Consider the following 12,927-nt stretch of genomic DNA (forward strand, 5'->3'; position numbering starts at 1 on the left):
TTCATGTGAGCACTTAGAGCTATGAACTTTCCTCTTAGTACAGTTTTCAAAGTGTCCCATTAGTTTGAGTGTGTTGTGTCTTCATTTTAATTGAATTCTAGGAAGTCTTTGATTTATTTTTTTCATCTCTTCTGCCTCAAATGTACAAAAATAACTACTTTGATCTTAATTTCATTAAGCAAAGCACTTACTATACCAGGAACATTTAATTGGCATCTATGTTTGGGTTATCACGAAGATCATAAAGGGAAACAGAAGCCTCTCCATTTTCCCAGATCCAATCCCTCAGATTCTTCCCTGGTAATGCCAGACAACACCAGTTTCAGTCTCTTTCCCCCTATGTCACATCTCCTTTGAGTCACACAGATCATCCCCTCCAAAACTCTCCCACAACATGTCACTGTATCTAAACCCCCAAATCCAGCTGGCACATCCTGCCAGAAAACAAAGGAAGCTGATTACAGGTTATCTCCTATCTGTTCCCTTAGACCCAATTTCTAATCTCATCCAAAGCTCTTCAACAGAACACTTGTGGCAGCCTTCTAAGTTGCTATACTCCCATATCCTCTGGATATCACAGTTCTTCCCCTTTGAACCTTCCTCCCCAACTTGTTGCTTTGCTCCATACTCTACCTCCAGGAAGCACTCCCTGCTAACACAATGGATGCTCCTCTCAGGGCAAAAAGCAGATTAATGTCAGTTACACACAACTGTCCTACTGCTCCTGATATCTAATCCCTCAGTCTCATTCCCAGATCTATAACAGGAAACCTACTGTGATCTCCCTTTCCTTTCTGACCCATACTTAAGAGATCAGAATGCTCTTCTTCTTCTTCTTTTTCTTCTTCTTCTTCTTCTTCTTCTTCTTCTTCTTCTTCTTCTTCTTCTTCTTCTTCAACCTTCCTTCCACTAACTTATCCCAGTGAAGAAACCAACAGGAATCAACAATTTTTGGGTATTGATATCTCTCAGTATCAATACTGTCAATTACAAATAAAAACAACAGACGCTAAAAGAATGGATATGAAAACAGGATACATCCTTCTGCTACATCCAAGAAACACACCTCAATATTAAGATACAAATTTACCTCATTGTAAAATAATGTAAAAAAGATATTCCAAGCAAGTGGAGCTAAGAAACACGCTTGTGTAATCATTTTAATATCTAACAAAATGGTCTTCAAACCAAAACTTATCCAAAGAGGCATAGAAGATCAGTATAAAGACTGGATAGAAAAAGAAATCCACCAAGAAGACTTTTCTTAACATCCATGCCTCCTAACACAAGAGCACTGAAGTTTTTTGTTGTTGTTGTTCCTTTTTAAATTAAGTTTTTACATTATGAAACCAGTTATCCTTCCCTCCTTTCCTTCAAAACCCTCCATATCCCCCTCCTCCCATTTGCTCCTTTGAGATGGTAAGTCCTCCCCCAGGAAGTCTACTATGTCTGCTTCATCATCTAGTACAGGCAGGAACAAGGCTCCTCTTCACCCCCACAACTCTGTGTCTAGGCTGGGCAAGAAACCTCCCCATATAGAATGGGCTCTACTAAGTCAGTTTGGCACTGAAGTTTGTAATGGATGACCCGAGCAAGTGGGAGCTCTAGCCCCCGGGTCTGACAGCTGGGAAATCAGCATAGAACAAAACCAGGCCCCTTGAACTTGGGTGTCAGTTGGAACCATTATTTATCACTAGTGCATGAAAGCAATTTGGGAGTCCATTCCCTATGAAGGGATACTCTCTTAGCCTAGATACATGGGAGGGGGCCTAGACCCTGGATCAAATGATGTGACAGAATTTTATTAACCCCAATGTGAGACCTCATTATCCCTGGGGAGTTGATGGGGTTATGATGGGGGTGGGGAGTATGGGAGGATAGGAGGGAGAACTGGGATTTGTATACAAAATAAGATTGTTTTAAAATTAAAAAAAATTATTTAACAAAGAAACACAACTATAGCTTAAATCACATATTCACACTCACAAAGTGATACTGGAGAGTCTTATGCAGCACCTCCCTGCAAATAATAAGTGGAAATGTTTAGTTGGAGAAGTTGAGCTAAGACAGCCAGAGGCCTAGCTTTGTGGGTTTCTGAGAAGACATATATTGAAAACTGTATTTCTGATAACTGAACTGGGTGCTGACAATGATGGGATATTTACATGTGTATGTATGTGCATTTCCAATTCAGGGAGGAACAACAGCTCTTCCACAGATTAGTTCTTCTTCAGAGACTGCCTGTTTCCTGGTGGGGGAAGACAAAAAATAAAATCAATGAAAGCAGAATTCTCTATCAACTCTTCTTGAGGTGGAAAATTTTTATTTTGATGATAGTATCCTACTGCTTTTTTTGTTTGTTTTTGTTTTTGTTTTGGAGACATTATTTTTCTGTGTAGCTTGGGAACCTATCCTGCATCTCCCTCTATAGACCAGGCCATCCTAGAATTCACAGAAATCTAACCCCCTTTGACTCCCCAGTGCAGGGATTAGAGAAGTATACAACTAAAATTTGGCCATATTCCTGCAGTTTTGTATAAATGCAGCATGGTGGAAAGGATATGTCTAACAACCAACTACCAATATAACAAAGTGGTAACTCTTTCATTTTCTGACAATTTGACTTCATCCTATTACATAAAATGTAGGTTTAGAATTCTGTAAAATCTAGTCTTTAAATTGTAGAACTTGGAGGTAAAAGTATACCTACATAAAGTCATATACAGAAGTCCCCAACTATGTCTTACATGTAATGAATCAACTGAGGAATTAAAAATATTAGAAGGTATTACATATGCAATACATTAGTTCTTTCAGATTTGAAACATTTGCTTCTTTCTGCATTGTGGTTTGTGGTGCAAATGCTTTTCCTTGAAACTGAGCTGCTGCAACAGCAGCAGCAGCAACCGCACTAGCATCAACAGCAGCAACACCCAGGCATCCAGTTGACTATGAAGAAAAAACCAATACTCCACTATGAACCATATAAACTAAGCAACATGCAATAGGCTACAATTTGTTACTGAAGGATGAATTGCTTCAAATTAGAGAGCCATGATACAACATTCTCAAATATAAGTAATAATCATAAATATGCTTAAAAGATTTCCAAAGATCATGTATATTAACTGTATTGTTAGCTAATACTTTTTCCCATCTACATAGTTTTAGCTGATGTAACTCCTTTGTAGATATGATGTCTGGGTTGCAAATAATAAATTCTCTACTCTGTTCATTTATTCAATTATGTTTAATATATCGTTATCAATATTCTCTAGCCAGGATCAATATTAGATTATTTTTAAAGTCTTGGTTCACATGTCTCTAGCTGGAATCCCTACTTCAAACTCTCAAAAGATGGGACTACAAGAGTGCACCATCAGGCCCATTCAATGTCGAGTCTCTAACCAATGTTTCTTCTTTCACAGTAAGCAAGAATTTCATGATAACCTTCAAAATCTCAATGTTTTATTACTTCTTAGTTGCCATTTCATTGGCACAGCCACTGGAATCTGGAAACCCTGAGTATTTGCAGTCTTCAGGGAAGGAGCAAAACTTCCCCAGCTGCTCACTCCTATTTATAAAAATAACACTAGCTCAGGAAAATGAGAATTACAGGGTTGTCTTAATGCAACATAAGGCATAGTGTTGGATTCATCATAGATGTTACAACATCAATACCCCTTTCTTTCTGTTTCAGTTAGGATGGATCATCATTGCTGAACCTCTGTAGAAATATCCTTAAGTTACCTGAGTTACAGATCACACACTAGCACACTGGTTCTCCTAGGGCTTTATATGTTCAGGGTAATTTAATAAGACTGGGGTGAATGAGTAATATCTGCCAATAAAAGGAGGAGACAGAGATGGGTCATTATGTTTTCCAGTGTACATTCCAGTCATCCTCCTCTGAGCTGTATAATAGAAAAATAAGTTCCACTTACTGAAGAAAATAACCTGAATGCCATGTAAGTCATTTCTAAGTTTAGCTAAGAAAAACATTAAGATAATATCTACAACAAAGGTATAACACTGTAGAAAAAAGCAAAACAAAAAATGAGAGTTTTAGTGTTCTCTAATTTAAATACAAATAAGAAAAAGCAGAAGTGTGTTTATGAGTCAAGAACATCCTAGCCTGCAACCTGATATTTGCATATTTACTTCTTAGAGGCAACAGATAGCTCCTACATTCTTTTATGAGAATAAACTTAGAAATAAGTAGTGTGTAGTCAGAGAATGAGACCAGAGAACAATATGGGTTTGTTGGTGCAAAATGTCAGCTTGTTGCTACTCACTGCCATGGATGAGAAAGATGGGAAACTCCAAGCTCACACTCAGCATGCTTCCTTCACAGAAGTTTTACTTTAAAATCTGTACACTCCTTCTTTCCTTCCTTCATTACTTACTCCCTTCCTCCCTCCTTCCTCCCTCCCTTCCTTCCTTCCTTCCTTCCTTCCTTCCTTCCTTCTTCCTTCCTTCTTCCCTTCCTTCTTTTTTTCTTTCCACCCTATCATATGTCTCTACTTCTTCTTTGTCACATTTTCTTATTTGCATACTGCGTGGGATGAAGATATGCTTTAATCTTGGGCTATTAACTTCTATCTCTTTTCATCTTCATCCCCTCCACAGTACTGAATGAAGAAATTTCTCTCATCCAGTCTCCAGCATCACTGTCTGTTTTTCAAGACAAGTGGGTACCTATTATTTGTAAAAACAGCACAATTGGCATCTCTAATAACTTCCACTGGTTCCATCCAAAGCTGGGAGATACCCATAAGCCCCTTATTGTAGCATCCCCAAACTGGCTTCTGGAGTCTTACATGAAAAGGGGGTACCTATTATTTTTAAAGCCAGCACAATTGGAATATCTAATAACATCCAGTAGTTCCATCCAAAGCTGGGAGCTACTCAGAAGCCCCTTATTTGTAGCATATGCAAACTGGCTTCTGGTGTCTTATATCTCTTTAGTGTCAATGGTTATTGGAATTCTTACTGTCTCATAATCAGAAATATGGAGGCAAAAGATATACATAAAGCTGCATTGCCTACATAACATCTAGAGTTACTTATAAAAGCCCCATGTAGTCATTTATGTATTTTCTAGAACTGTAACATATCTGACAGTCCCTACTGTGGAGGAAATGCAATAAGGAAATTCTAAATTATTTATGATACAAATCAGAATAAGGAACAACTCAATGACTGATACTGTTTTTTGGTGTCCCAAGAGGAACACATTTGTTACAAAAAATCAGGCACTTTCTCTCTATTTGAGAATTAATTCAACCATGGGAATTTATAAAGTCACTCTTGGCTAGTCCTGTGGCTTTGGCCAGTCATTGCTGATTTGCATATGCCCAAAGCACAGCCCACTTCCCTGAGGACTTCTTCATAATCAGGTCTCACCATGTACTGGAGTCAGCCTCAGACAATTTACAGCTGATTGAAGGCCCCCAATCAGCTCCTGGTTTTTCTACTGTTCTGGCTTACAGGTAAGGAAGACAGCTTAGGAAATTTATTCAGCTTAGTGTGATCAGTGCTGTCTGGACTCTGGGAAATTTCTCTGTTTACAGGATTAATAGTGAGGAAATTTGCTTTCAATTTTATAATCTCAGCTGCCAGATGTTATATACAGATGACCCAATCTCTCCTTCCTATCTGTATCTCTGGGAGAAAGTGCCACTGTCACATGCCTGGCAAGTGAGAACATTAATGGGCATTTAGCATGGTATCAGCAGAAACCAGAGAAATCTCCAAAGCTCCTGATCTATGGTATAAGTATCTTGGCAGATGTGGTCCCATCGAGGTTAAGTGGCAGTGGACCTGGTACACGGTATTCTTTCAAGATAACCATCCTGCAACCTGAAGATGTTGCAACTTAATACTGTCAACAAATATGGAGTACCCCACACACAGTGATTCAAACCATGACATAAACCACCAAGGGAAGCAGAAGTGAAAGTCAAGACTGCCACATTTGCTTCTTCAGGTGTCTCCAGCTCTAAGATTTTAGCTCTTTGTCAGAATTTAGATGTCAATGTGATGATTTCGTGTAGAAATCATGGAAATTTTCTATGCTGCAAGCAAATTGTACTCTTGTCCAGGCATAGCAGCATTTAAAACACAGAAATCATTCACATGAGTAACAGAGTCATGGCACACACACATACACACACACACACACACACACACACACACACACAGAGAGAGAGAGAGAGAGAGAGAGAGAGAGAGAGAGAGAGAGAGGAGAGGAGAGGAGAGAGACTTATACCTCTACACACAGAGACATACACACCAAACTGCAGTGTGACCCAGGAGCAAAAGCTAAGAGTTTACATCTGTGTGTGCATGTAGGAGACAAGGAAGAAGAGAGCTAACTGGGAATGCAACAAAAAGCCTACCAAGCTGCACTCAAGTAATTCTTCAAAGAAAACAATGATATCATTACTACACATGAATCCATAATAACCTCTAGAATGGCCATATACATTCAGGAATATACAATCGCATAGGTTTAGTTGACAAATCCTCTGTACAAATGACTTTGGGTGAAAACAGTGTCCTTAAAATAGGATTGAGCAGGAAACCTCCTATTTATTAGCATATGCATATTCTATCATTCAGATGTTTACCATAAATTGCATCATAATAAAAGTACATGTGTATTGAACAACGTCTATAAAGGTAAACAGAAAAGCACATACATTAGACCCCTCAGCAACCAAAACTTTTTTCTGGACCCCAAATAGAGGCTCCTAGAATTATCTGTTGAGTAAGTTTCTTGAGAAACTTATGTTCAATTGCAGTGTGTGTATCCTGTACTTCACTTTAATTTGAACTAAAATCTCCAATTCCATGTTCCAAAATAGATCACAAAAACACATTCTTCTATTAAGAGAAAAGAAATTTATAGCCTCATTTTTTCTATCAATGTAGTAGTTTACTTCCAAGAAGACTCCTGCATTGTTAATGTAAGTTCTCATTTTCTACCTGCTCTATGATATATCTCTTTTTACTCAACTGAAAGTAGCTAAAGATATGAGATTGTCTATACATATCATAAATATACCACCAAGAAACAACATTATGATAATTCTATGACAGTAACCAAAATTGGCTTTTAATTAACAAGATTCATGAACAAAATTGGGATTCTGAGGACACCTAAAGATAGCATGATTGGGTGGCCTATACCTTAATGGCACGGAGCTCTGAGTTCAGAATAGTACCAGAGAATCCAATATTTTAAGTAAAACTGATAGTGAATTTAAGAGCTTAGAAGTGAATTCATAGTTATTATGCAGACTCCAAATGCAATTATTAGAAGGATCTCTACACAGAGCTAACAGAGTTATTGACCACATCCTCTGCTTATGTACTCTATAGGTTTTAGCTTACTTAGTGTTTTTTGTGGAATTCCTGATTATAAAGAGGAATTTGTCTCATTGATCATATGACTCTTTTTTTAAAGGTGATAAGAGATAGTTTATTTTGAAGCCATTTTGTGTGACCATGGCCTGGGAAGACAGGTTACTCCAAAGTTCATCTTCCAGCATTTCATATGACTCTTTTTTATCCCTGGGTTGCTTTCTCCAACTTTGATATGATGGTTTTGTTTTATATTGTTAACTTTATTTTGTAATATTTTGTAGTTGCCTCTTAGAAGCCAATATTGTGTAATGAAAGACAAGATAGGGAGTAGATTCAGAAGGGAGAGGAGTTGGGGAGGAACAGGAAAGAGTAGAGGAAGGGAGAATTCTAATCAGAATATATTGTATGAGAAAATAATCTATTTTCAATAAAAGGAAATAATGAGAAAACTTATATGACTTTTGTTTTCCTATGTGTATCACACTTGATGATCACATAAATACTCAAGGTATATAAACATCTCTTCTTAGAAAGTCATCAGAGTCATTATCATTTATGATAAGTTGGGTTTGAGCTATTACTTGCTTATTTAGGTAGGCATCAGTTTCTTTGGGTCCTTCCGATAAAATTTCCATGATTGTCATACCTGGCTACATAAGAGAGATATTGTTAGCAGGTTGGAACACCAAGAGGAACAGCTGGAGCAGCCCAGCCTTAATCTCCTTGCCTGAGTACTTAGTGTTATTACTTGAGTCACTGTAGGAGTGTATCATAGCTTTGTTGAGAGTAATAGGTTGCAACCTTCTCAGACGCAGGTTGTTGATGGTGATAGTGAAATTTGTCACAAAGTCATTCCCATTCAACTCAAATATCATTCCAACCTGCAAATTAAATGCATCATAGATGAGGATTTTAGAAACCTTTCCTTATTTCTTTTTGTGCCAATGTAAGGAAATCTTAATATCTCGATTTGCTTGGAATGTGATGGTTACTGTGTCCTAGAGACACCAATGTAGAAGATAGAGACTGGGTCATCAGGATGTCACATTTAGCTCTTTAGATTAGAAAATTAAAAGCAAATAAACTCTAAATGTGTAATATTTATGCACAAGTTTAGTTAAATAACAAGAATCAATGACTACTTTGATGGGAGAAATCCCAGAGCTGACCCTTCATACCTGGGATGCACAACGTCAGCATTTCCAGAAACAGAGGAAACACTCAAGTCCATGCTGTGTCTTCAATGAAACTGATATGTGCAGAAGATATGAGCAGCTTATTCAAGAAGTACTTCTGCACTAATCTGTGCTCTGATCACATGCAAATCAGCAGAGCTAGGGAGGACCTGACACAAAAGTTATCAATGTGTATTACACAAACATTATGAGCTTTACGATATGTACTACAGTGTTTCATTTGCATTCTTCCTAAGTTATAGACATAATTCCACCCTTCATATAAAGTACTGAAGAATTGAAGCAAGAGATTAAATCAATCAGAATAATTTTAACCTAGTTTGTTCTCTGAGCAAAATTTGTATTTGTTGTTTCAAAGATGCATAACAAATTGCCAACATTTGTACTTTAAATTGAATGTAATCTCTTATAGTAATGTCTTTTAAAGGAGGCTATTCCATATTGATGCTTACAGCCTCTGTAGCTCTTACTTCTCTGTGACTACATTACCCTATTTTTCTTCTCCAAGCTCTCAGGTGCATCTCTTTTCCCTGTATTACTCTATTAGTCAAAATGACTGTGATGGCATCCAGGGCTAAATTGATCCATCAGCTTCCATAAGCTAAGTGCTAAAACAATGGTGTACCTCCTAGGTAGTATCCCCATTAAGTACAGTTCTTTCTATTTGTACAGTATATTGTCCCTATTTCAAATTTTCCCCAGTTCCATCCCAATCTTCACTTCACTTTCTCATTCCTTTTCTCTCCCATAACCACAATGGTATTAAAATGTCTTCACTTTCAGTGAGAATTACAACAGTGTGTAATACCCAGAGGGCTCCCTTGGGAAGGTAATTATGGTTTTACATGGAGACCAGCTCTTTTCCCATTGCCATGCAGGAAAAGAACACAGCCAGATTCGATGTTGAATATCTACAAAAAAACATTCACAGCATATGAATCTTCTTAGTGTGTTTACAAAACTTTTTCTTTCTTTTTTTTCTGAGAGTTTCATACACACATAGACTATGTTGAAGGGAGAATTCCCAAGTACTTGTAATGCTGTACCATTTGGGCGGGGTCACAGGTGTGAAGTAGGGATGGGATAAAGGGACATAGGAGGAGGCTGGCGCTCTCTTTTGGGGTTCAGGCCAGGTCTCAGAGTGCCAATCTGTTCCTCTAGGCACAGAGTTGCCCAGTGCCCAACCGGCTGGCGCTTCCTCCTTCAGCCCGCCCAGCAAGCAGATGGTCCACATGCTCCAACATCTCAACCCCAGATTCTGCAGTTCCTGGAGACGGCTACTGCCCTGCTGGTTTCCAAAACACTTTAAAAGCGAAATCCTGCCCATTTTAACTTTGTATAGAAACCACTTTTGAGAATCTTGCAGATCATACTCGGCTGAAACGTGTTTTGCGGTACCCCTGTGCCACTTGCTGGTAATCCACACTGAAATCCACACTGCAGCCAGAGTCCTAGAATGGTAAAGCCTTATTCTTTAAACTGGTAATAATAACTAAGGTTTATTACCATATAACAAAGGCAGATAATCTTACGATGCAGAATGTTAGGAATCGTTTTGCTTCTTATGTGGATGGCATGTTAGAGGGCGTTTCTGACTTGCCGAGAATGAAAACGAAATAGTTGACTTCCCTTTACTTTGTATAGTTTAAGTATTGTTTGGTCTTTTCGTGGGGGACACTGGATCTCCCTCAGAAGGGAACTAGATTTTGAGGGAAGACTGGAGGTGGGTGGCAATGGGGAAAGAGTGGATCAGGTTGGATTTAGGGGAGAGAATTAGAAGAGATGATAGCATAAAGGTGACATTTTTAGGTGGTGTAGAAATCAAGTGCAGTGGAAATTCTCAGGAATATGCAGGGATGACCTAAGCTAAGATTCCTAGCTATAGGGGACATGTGCTCTGAATTGGACATCTCCTGTAAGCAGGCAAGACTTCCTATGGAGGAAATGGAGGAAATGAGACACAAACCCAGACATATAACCTTCAGTCTACAATTTGTCCTGCCCATAAGATGAGCTGGGGTAGATGTGGCACAGAAATTGTGAGAGTGACTAACCAATGGCTGGCAAGCCTGAGACCAAAGACCAAGAGGGAACTCATCCATGAAACTACCTGAAGGGCCAGAATCAGAGACTATATATATCCCAGAGACCTAGAATAGGATCAAACACAAGTGTCAAATAAAAAAATAAAAATAATGCCAATGTAATGAGGCCTGATGTTATTCTGCCACAAACATTGATTTGTGCCTAGCCCAGTTGTTACCAGAGAGGCTTCATCAAGCAATTGAAGGGCACAGATGCACAGACCCACACCAAGCATTAGGCAGAGTTCAGGGAATCCCGAGGAAGAGCGGAAAGATAGATTTTAGGAGCCAATGGGTCAAGGACATCACAACAAAACACATTAATCTAATAACCATAACTCACAGGGACTCACTGAACCAACAATCAGAAAACCTGCCTGGGACTGACACAGTGCCTTTACCTGTATGTTAGAGTTAAACAGCTTGATCTTCTTACAGGATTTCCAAAAGTAGGAACAGGGTCTCTTTCTGTCTCCTTTACCTGCTTTTGGGACCCTCTTCCTAATACTTGGTTGCTTGTAATACTTGTAATACTAGGGAAGGTGCCTAGTCTTATGACAACTTGATGTCATGTTTGGTGTTTATCCATTGGAGGCCTGCCATTTTCTGAAAAAATGAAGGAGACATGAATGGGAGATGTAGAGGATAGGTAGGGAAGGAACTAGGAGGATAGAATGGAGCAGAAACTGTGGTCCAGATGAAAATAATAATAGTAATATTGATAATAATAATTATAAGTATAAAATGAAAATTGTTTATTTTCAATACCAACATGCATGCATATACTATATTTTGACCATAGTATGAAATGTAGATTTATGGAAATTTAATAGTGGACCCTACTTTATTTTATATAGTTTAAAAATAAAAATGTGTCTTGGTCTACTCAAGGTTTTTTATTCCTTATTCTCAGAGTAACAATGGTTGCTCCCTAACTCAAGAAGAAATCTCTTCTCTCTCATGGTTTTAAACATTTGTATTCACTTAAGACAGACCTGTGGGCAACCAATGAAGGAAAGAAATTGTTTCCAGTATGAAAATGACTACATTGGAACAATTGACAAAGTTAGGGAGAAACCCACAGCTAAACACTGAACTGAACTGGAATCCAGTTACAGAGAGGAAGGACTGATGAGCAAAGGGGTCAAGACCGGGCTGGTGAAAACCACAGAAACAGCTGACTTGAGCAAAGGAGAGTTCATGGACCCAGGACTGACCCAGACCCCATGAAAATGGGTGTCAGTGAGGAGGAGGCATGTATCTATGGGGTCACTTGTAGTGGATCAGTACTTATCCCTAGCATAAGACTAGACATTGTGAGCCCATTCCACATAGAGGCATACTTCCTCAGCCTAAACCCTACCCAAAGTGTGGGGAGCCACAGCCCTAAGATGGCACCTGACTGGATGCCAGGTAGTCCAAGCTTAGCTGTAAACAAGCCTTATTTGGAAGTGCTTGAGTTATCTGGCTCGCTTCCTCTTCTGTGGCCTATCCGGGATTGCCAGATGGCATGAGTTGATTGGGCACAAGGTTCCTGGATAAAACTGCTTGAAGAAGAGTCATGGTCGTGTTTCTCTTGCTGGTTAAGATAGACTCGACAAGTGGTGGCCCGTACGGGGAACCTCCATGGGTGAACGGCTCAGAACTTCCTGCAGTCAGGGCAGTCGACTGGTAAGTCCCAGGTAAGTTGGGACCAATAAGGCTCTCGGTGAAGAGGCAATAAAGTCTCTGGCAAGGAGCAATAAGGCCCTTGGTAAACAGGCAATAAGTTCTCTGGGTAAGGAGCAATAAAGCCCTCAGTAAAGAGGCAATAAGGTCTCTGGTAAGGGGCAATAAAGCCCTCAGTAAAGAGGCAATAAGGTCTCTGGTGAGGAGCAACAAAGTTCCGGTATTCGGACAAAGCAGAGATAACCAAAAGTATGAGAACTACAGCATCGCAACCAATTTTCATTGCTCTTCACGAGCTGTTAAGGTCTAAGGGATTGAAATTAAAGAAAAGTACTTTAGAGAGATTTATCCAAGAGGTTGATGTGGTAGCCCCCTGGTTTGCTGATTCCATTAATTTAAACACCAGCTGCTGGGATAAGCTTGGGAAAGACCTAGACTTTGCTTGGAGGCAGGGGACAGTGAAATGTAGGGAGCCGTCCCTGCATTCTCCATTACAATGATGGCGCCTGCAGGCACTGAATGTAAATAAGATTATTGTGCAGGCGCTGGGTAATTTTCCATTCCTTGATCTCTGCCTATTCCGTGGCGTTATATGGCCTGATGAGCTG

Source organism: Cricetulus griseus, unplaced genomic scaffold, assembly GCF_003668045.3.
Source record: "Cricetulus griseus strain 17A/GY unplaced genomic scaffold, alternate assembly CriGri-PICRH-1.0 unplaced_scaffold_164, whole genome shotgun sequence".
Lineage (NCBI taxonomy): Eukaryota > Metazoa > Chordata > Mammalia > Rodentia > Cricetidae > Cricetulus > Cricetulus griseus.